The sequence below is a fragment of the Lissotriton vulgaris genome, chromosome 4_1 (assembly GCF_964263255.1).
Source record: "Lissotriton vulgaris chromosome 4_1, aLisVul1.2, whole genome shotgun sequence".
In the NCBI taxonomy this organism is placed as follows: Eukaryota; Metazoa; Chordata; class Amphibia; order Caudata; family Salamandridae; genus Lissotriton; species Lissotriton vulgaris.
The window spans coordinates 832089552-832097215 of record NC_141691.1 but is presented as its reverse complement, the minus strand read 5'-3'; positions in this window follow the sequence as shown (position 1 = coordinate 832097215).

The following is a 7664-nucleotide window of genomic DNA, read 5'->3' as shown; positions in this document are numbered from 1 at the left end:
AAGGCTGGGTTTGGGGGTACAGGGGTATTTTTAGGGTTCAGGGCTGGGTTTGGGTTTTGGGGTACAGGGGTATTTTTAGGGTTCAGGGTTGGGTTTGGGTTTTGGGGTACAGGGGTATTTTTAGGGTTCAGGGTTGGGTTTGGGTTATGGGGTACAGGGGTATTTTTAGGGTTCAGGGCTGGGTTTGGGTTTTGGGGTACAGGGGTATTTTTAGGGTTCAGGGTTGGGTTTGGGTTATGGGGTACAGGGGTATTTTTAGGGTTCAGGGCTGGGTTTGGGTTTTGGGGTACAGGGGTATTTTTAAGGTTCAGGGTTGGGTTTGGGTTTTGGGGTACAGGGGTATTTTTAGGGTTCAGGGTTGGGTTTGGGTTGTGGGGTACAGGGGTATTTTTAGGGTTCTGGGTTGGGTTTGGGTTTTGGGGTACAGGGGTATTTTTAGGTTTCAGGGCTAGGTTTGGGTTATGGGGTACAGGGGTATTTTTAGGGTTCAGGGTTTGGGTTTGGGTTTTGGGGTACAGGGGATTATTAGTGTTCAGGGTTAGGTTTGGGTTTTGGGGTACAGGGGTATTTTTAGGGTTCAGGGTTGGGTTTGGGTTTTGGGGTACAGGGGTATTTTTAGGTTTCAGGGTTGGGTTTGGGTTTTGGGATACAGGGGTATTTTTAGGGTTCAGAGTTGGGTTTGGGTTTTGGGGTACAGGGGTATTTTTAGCGTTATTAAATAATTGTTTAAAAATAATTTAATGTATTAAATTAATAAAATTTTATTTATTTAATTTTTTTTTAAACGATTTTTTTTTTAAATTCCTAAACAATTTTTTAAAATATATATATATGTACAAAATAATTATTTAAAAATAATATAATTTATTAAATTAATTACATTTTAATTAATTACATTTTTAACAAAAATAATATACTTACCTATACTTACGTTGTAATGGCATGTGTTGTAATAGCATCTGCTATGTAATGTCATGCGTTGTAAAGGCATTCGTTGTAAATGTATCTGCGTTGTAAAAATTGCGTTGTAACGGTGTGCGTTGTAAAAGTTTGCGATGTAACATATTACATCCGTTGTAAATATGTGTCCTCTTGTGTAATTGCAACATATATGTAAATTCATTGCTATATGTCTACTCATTTAGGGCTACATCAAGCTTGTCCAATTGTATCATAGACTTGCCCAAGTCTAGGTAAATTGAGAACAACACACCAAGATGGCACTATTTTTGTAGTGGCATACTGCTATGGCCAACTTCTGTGTTTATTGCACTGTAAGATTTAAACTTATCATTTCCGGCACCCCTGACAACATTGACAAAGGGCGTTAGCTGAAACGCGTCTGTATGTCTGCACATGTTGGTAAGAATAAACAATGGATGAACCCACTTCGCGAGTGCTTATTCCTTTGGGAGGAGAATGAACACGAATATATATATATATATATATATACACATATTGTCACGCTACTACCCCTGTGTGTGTGTATATGTATGTGAATATATATATAGATATATGTATATACACTGTATATCTTGGCAAGGTATGGAGCTGTGAAGTTAAGAATAGTAAATCTGTATTTACCTATTTGCACTTACTTGCTCAAAATTTTGGTCCTTGTTATTTTTGACATTATATTCTATCCATTTGATAATTTTGTTTCCGATATTCTGCCAGTGGTCCGTCACTTGGCAACGTTTGGGGGGAAATAAGGTTCACTGACAAAATATTGAGTCGAAAAACATCTACATACAAAAATATCGACTCAAAAATATTAACTTTAAAAATATCAACTCCCTATACTGATAGTTAAAATGACAAAGATATTGGACAAAAAATATAGTCTTCACTAATAGAGTTTTTAAATATGTACATTTAAATAATAAACATTAATTGAACTAAATATGAATACTAATATAATGAAAATAAAATATATTTATTAATTGTTTTGCAAAATAAAAAAAATTCATTATTTAAAGAAATGAAAACAAATATATATATATATTAATATACATATTTTTATTTACATATATCGAATCTAAAAATATAACTAAAGTAATCTTTTAATTTATATTATTTTGTAATACTTTTTTAAATGTAATAACTTAAAAAATAAATACAAATATCAAATAACATAAATTATTTAAAAACAAACCATTTTAATTGTAATGAAAAACCCAACCAAAATAAAAATGTTGAATTTACTAAAAAACAAATATTAAAAACATCAATATTTGTAAATATTATAATTTAAATACCCCAAACCATATTAATATAAGTTTAAACAATATGAAGTAAACTATATATATTTTTTTATTAATTCATATACTATACCCACTACAACTTATAAGTAGTACAAATTTACTATTCCCACTGCCATAAGTGCAACAGTAGGGAACGTGTTGGATTGCAGAGGGGAAAACATAATATTCTCACTCCAGTCAGTGAAACAGTAGGGAAAGTGTTGGATTGCGGAGGGGTGCATTTTACTATTCTCACGCAATTCAGTGCAACAGTAGAGAAAGTGTTGGATTGCATAGGGGTAAAATATACTATTCCCACTCCAATTATAATATGAATTAATACAAATATTATTTTTATCAAAATCCCAACATCTATTATCAAAATAATAACCAATAAATATAATAATATTTACAATTAAAAAGCATAACACAATTAACACATACAATAATACATTACAATATATTGTTTTACTTTTTAATGTTCTACCATATGCATCGACAAGCTACACACCACATATCTAAAATGTATACTTTAATTTATAATATTTACACATTTACATAATTAATTAACTCTAACAATATTAATGCTAAATACCTTCTAATAAAACAATTACATTGAATTACCTTTCTACCCTTTATCCATACAAAACAAATGACCCACACCTAATAAATACATAAAAAAAGTAATTAAATAATGTACATAATTAATAATCAATTAAACAATTAATTTTATTAATTAACTAAGAATAAATTAATTATATTCACTTAATGTTCAACCCTTTACTCCTACAAATACAACTCACACATATAACCTAAAAAATATTTTAATTACATATTTACATAATTCTTTATCATTTAAACAATTATTAAAAATGAACAATATTTATCAATTATTATAATTTCCTGCATAATATATATATTTTTCTTTTGTCCTCATTTGCCTTGCCCCTTACTTGAGAGATGCCAGCCACCTTGCGTGTCCCCGACCAAGAGAGGGAGCAGAGATATTCTTGCCCATCTCTGGCGCCGGAACGTGAAATATTTTACTGGTGGCAGAGAGGTCCCAAGAGGAAGAGGGGTTTTAAAATCTTGGGCTGACTCCATCTAGGTATGTTTCAACCTGTAGGACCAAAAACCGTAACGAGGCCAGACCCAGTCCAAGGAGTGTTGATGGCATAATCATAGGACCCAGGAAAAAACAAACAAACAAAAAAAAAACGGAACACTATCTCCATTGTATCAGCAGATCCCAAAAAAGGCCAAGTTACGATTATTGCAAGCTCTAGCCATGTCCACCTTTGATGTTTCATATAGAGACGTGAGCCAGTCTGAGTATGTTGGAGCAGTTTTCTCAACCCACCGTATACAAATCTGCCTTCTAGCCAGCAAAATGGCATAGAACAAAAAAGATCTAGCCTTGCCAGAAATGCTGTCCTCCAAGCCGAAGATGATAAGTGGCAATGAAATTACTAATGATGTATTCAAGATGGAGTTCAGGGTAGACAACACTTCCTCCCAGAACCGGCCGATGTCAAAGCAGTCCATAAACATATGAATGTCTGATGCTTCTAATAAATTGCATTTATTACATTTCTTGTTTGGGAGAAATTTGGAAAGTCTCAACGGTGTTATATATGCCAGATGGGCTGTGAATAGGTGGTTGCGTCTCAGCCATGATGGCTGCACCACTTTATAGAGGAGCGCAAAAGATCTTAACCATACCTCCTCACACTGAAAGCCAGTCGCATCTCCCCACAGTTCATCTGGGAGGGTAAAATCCCCATCAGTTTCCTCCTGCAGCTGCCAATACCAGAAGGCCACCTCATTGTCTCCCCTAGGTTTTTCCAATAGCAACTGCTCCAGGTAGCTTGATTTCCCAAAGTGTACGTCTTTACACCCCTGGGCCCTCCCCCAGCTTTCCAGCTGGATGAATTTAAATCTAGAAAGCGCTGGACCTATACGGTCATGTAATTCATCCCAAGGTAGTACCGATCCTTCCACCATTAGCTCTCACCATCTAGTAATCCCAGCCTCCTCTAATGGAGAGGATAAGCTGTCCCTTAGACACTCCGCTAAATTCTGAGAGTCCCATGTGGGAGCGAAGTTAGAGTAGTAGGACAGTCCCAATCTTCTTCTAATGGCTAGCCAAACCTTAGCCCATGACTGTAAAATGTTTAGCCTTATTTTTTAAACAATTTCTGGCTCCCAAACTTATATAGAAATCCATCAGCTGGTATATTTGCTCCGGTTAACATGGCCTTATACATTATCCCCCCTGGAAGATTAGGTGGTGTTTTTAAGAGCATCCTGGAGTAGGATAGCTGAAAGGCCCATGCGTAATATACTAAGTCCGGTAGGGCAAGACTCCCCTTCTCCCCCTCAACTTCTTCCATGCAATTCTAGTGGATTTATAATTCCAGATAAAGGAATTAATCTCTCGCTGACACTTGTCAATCATCTTAACATCAAACCCCAAAGAAATGGCACCAAGAATGAATATAAACTTAGGAAGAATATAGATTTGTATTAGGTTCACCCTACCCATTATAGAAAGTGGCAGGTGAGTCCAAGATTTCAATAGGCTCTTGCATTCCCTGGAGATTCGGTCTAGGTTAGTTTGGGCAATGGTACCGATGTCTTCGGTGATTCGGATCCCGAGATAGCGCATAGAGGTGGTGATGTTTATGCCTAACCGTGGATCTGGAATATTCCACACCATGACCTCGGTCTTGCTTGAGTTAATACTGTAACCCGAGATATTACCGAACTCTTCTGCCCTTTGGATCACAGCAGGGAAGGACAATACAGGATCCGAGGTGAAGATTAAAATATCATCAGCATATAATGCTGTCCGCCTTTCCCACTCCTTAAATTTAAATGATGGAATATTTTCGTCTGCCCGCAAAACCTGGGCAAACGGCTCAATATATAAATTGAAAAGGAGGGGAGAGAGCGGACATCCCTGCCTCGTACATCTAGTAATCTTAAAGGGTTCTGTCAAGATCCCGTTGATCAGCAGCCTAGCCGAAGGGGCCCCATAAAGCAAGGCAATGGTTCTGTAAAAGCCATTCCCAAAGCTAAACTTTTTTAATACATCGTTTAGATAGAGCCAGTTGAACCTATCAAAGGCCTTTGCCGCATCAAGGGTGAGGGTGGCCAATGGAAGGAAGAAAGCCGAGGCAATATCTATTGCCCCTACCAAGTCATGTGTAAGGTCCGAGAGATGGCGCCTTTTAATAAAACCTTTTTGGTCATGATGGATGATGGTGCCTATTACTCTTCCCAATCTTGCTGACAGTATGGCCGCAAAGATCTTATATTCGCTACTCAGCAACGATATTGGCCTGTAAGACCCACAGTCTGTTACATCCTTCCCTGGTTTGGGTATGAGAACAATTGTGGCCTCACCCCACGATTTTGGCGCTAGCTTCCCTTCTCTAAGGATGCCGTTAAAAAGGGTCGTCAATACTTGGACGATATTCTCCCCCAAGATTTGTAGATCTTTCCAGGAAGACCGTCTGGACCAGATGCTTTCCCTTGTTTTGCCTGCCGTATTGCTTCCCTAACTTCTGCCTCCGTTATTACAGTCTCTAAACTATTGCTCTGTGCTATTGAGAGGGTTGGAAACATAATCCCTACCTGCTCTTTCCCTCCATAGGTCCGCCAGGCCGAGCTGATTCATAATTGCTGTAAGAGTTCGCCTGGACCTTGGTGAACTACAGGCCCTCGAATTTACTGATTTATCCAACTTAGGATTCAGCATGATATTAAAGTCGCCCATCCAAATCACCGGATCCTGAGAAAGTACCAGGTGATTCCTAATGGCGTCCATATGTGATGGATCATCTGAATTTGGGCCATAATAGCCCACCAAGGTGTAGCATCGACCCACCAACTGTACTCTCAATATCAACCATCTCCCTGTGTGGTCTTCTATGAGATCCAAAATTTGGGCTTTAGCAGCTTTTTAAAAAATAAATAGAACCCCCCTAATATTAGCATTATGATCGGTAGAGCAGAATTTATCAACCCATCTCTGTTTTTTAAGTATCTCCACGGCCTCTGTTTTAACCTAATAAATACATTAAAAAAGTAATTAAATAATGTACATAATTAATAATCAATTAAACAATTAATATTATTAATTAACTAAGAATAAATTAATTATATTCACTTAATGTTGAACCCTTTATTCCTACAAATACAACTCACACATATAACCTAAAAAATATTTTAATTACATATTTACATAATTCTTTATCATTTAAACAATTATTAAAAATGAACAATATTTATCAATTATTATAATTTCCTGCATAATCTTTACCCATACAAAAACCACAAAACACCCCAAACAAAAATATATATTGCACAATTTACATAATTAATTATTAATTAAATAATTATGTGCGATAATAAATAATGTAAAAATAATTATTATTATTTACTTCCCACAATATACCCATGCAAAATCGACAATGTGTATGTTACATTTCAATTAAAAAAATATTTATACAACTAACATGATTAATTTTAAATTAAATAATTATAACTATTTAAAAATTAATTATTATTAAATTTTAATTTATTAATTTCCCACCCTATACCTCTTTAAAACCAAGATCCCACAGCTCAAACTTTAACAAAAAACATATATAATACTTATGTAGATAAATATTTAAATAGTTCATAATTAAAAATGAATTATAATTTAATTATAATTAATTTAGTTCCCATCCTATCTCCTACAAACCTGCCCCTAAAACTTGAAAACAAAAAATATGAATTATAAAATTAACATAAATAATTATGAAATAAATAATTGATATTAATCAAAACATATTTATTAATATATTATAATTAATTTACTTCTCACCCTATACCCTACAAACTCCCAAACTCGCACCTAACAAAAAACATTACACAATTAACATAAATAATTATCAATTAAATAATGAATATTAAACAAAATTATTTTTAATTCATTTATTTCCAACCCTATTCCCCTATAAACCCCACAACCCGCTATGGTACTAAAAATAACAATAAACTATTAGATAAAATCTAAAATCTACTATTAATTTACAAACCATATTAAAAAAACTAACAATATTCAAACAAACATTTAAAAACATGTATAATTAACATATATATTAAAATAAACAAAAATAATCAAAAATCGATATCTGTTGGACCTGCTAGGTGTCGAGGTCGTGGGGCTTGGTGAGTAGCTAATAATATATAGTAGTATAAGTATTGTGTATAATTCTTGGACAAATAACACGATTACTGGTGCGCTTAGTTACATTGTAGATCAATTCTGTTTCAAAATCTTCTGTGATTGTATGACACAGGTGATGCTCGGCACTTCTCTTACTTGTTTGTAACTGTGCGCTAGCTTGGGCTGAATATTGATGTTAG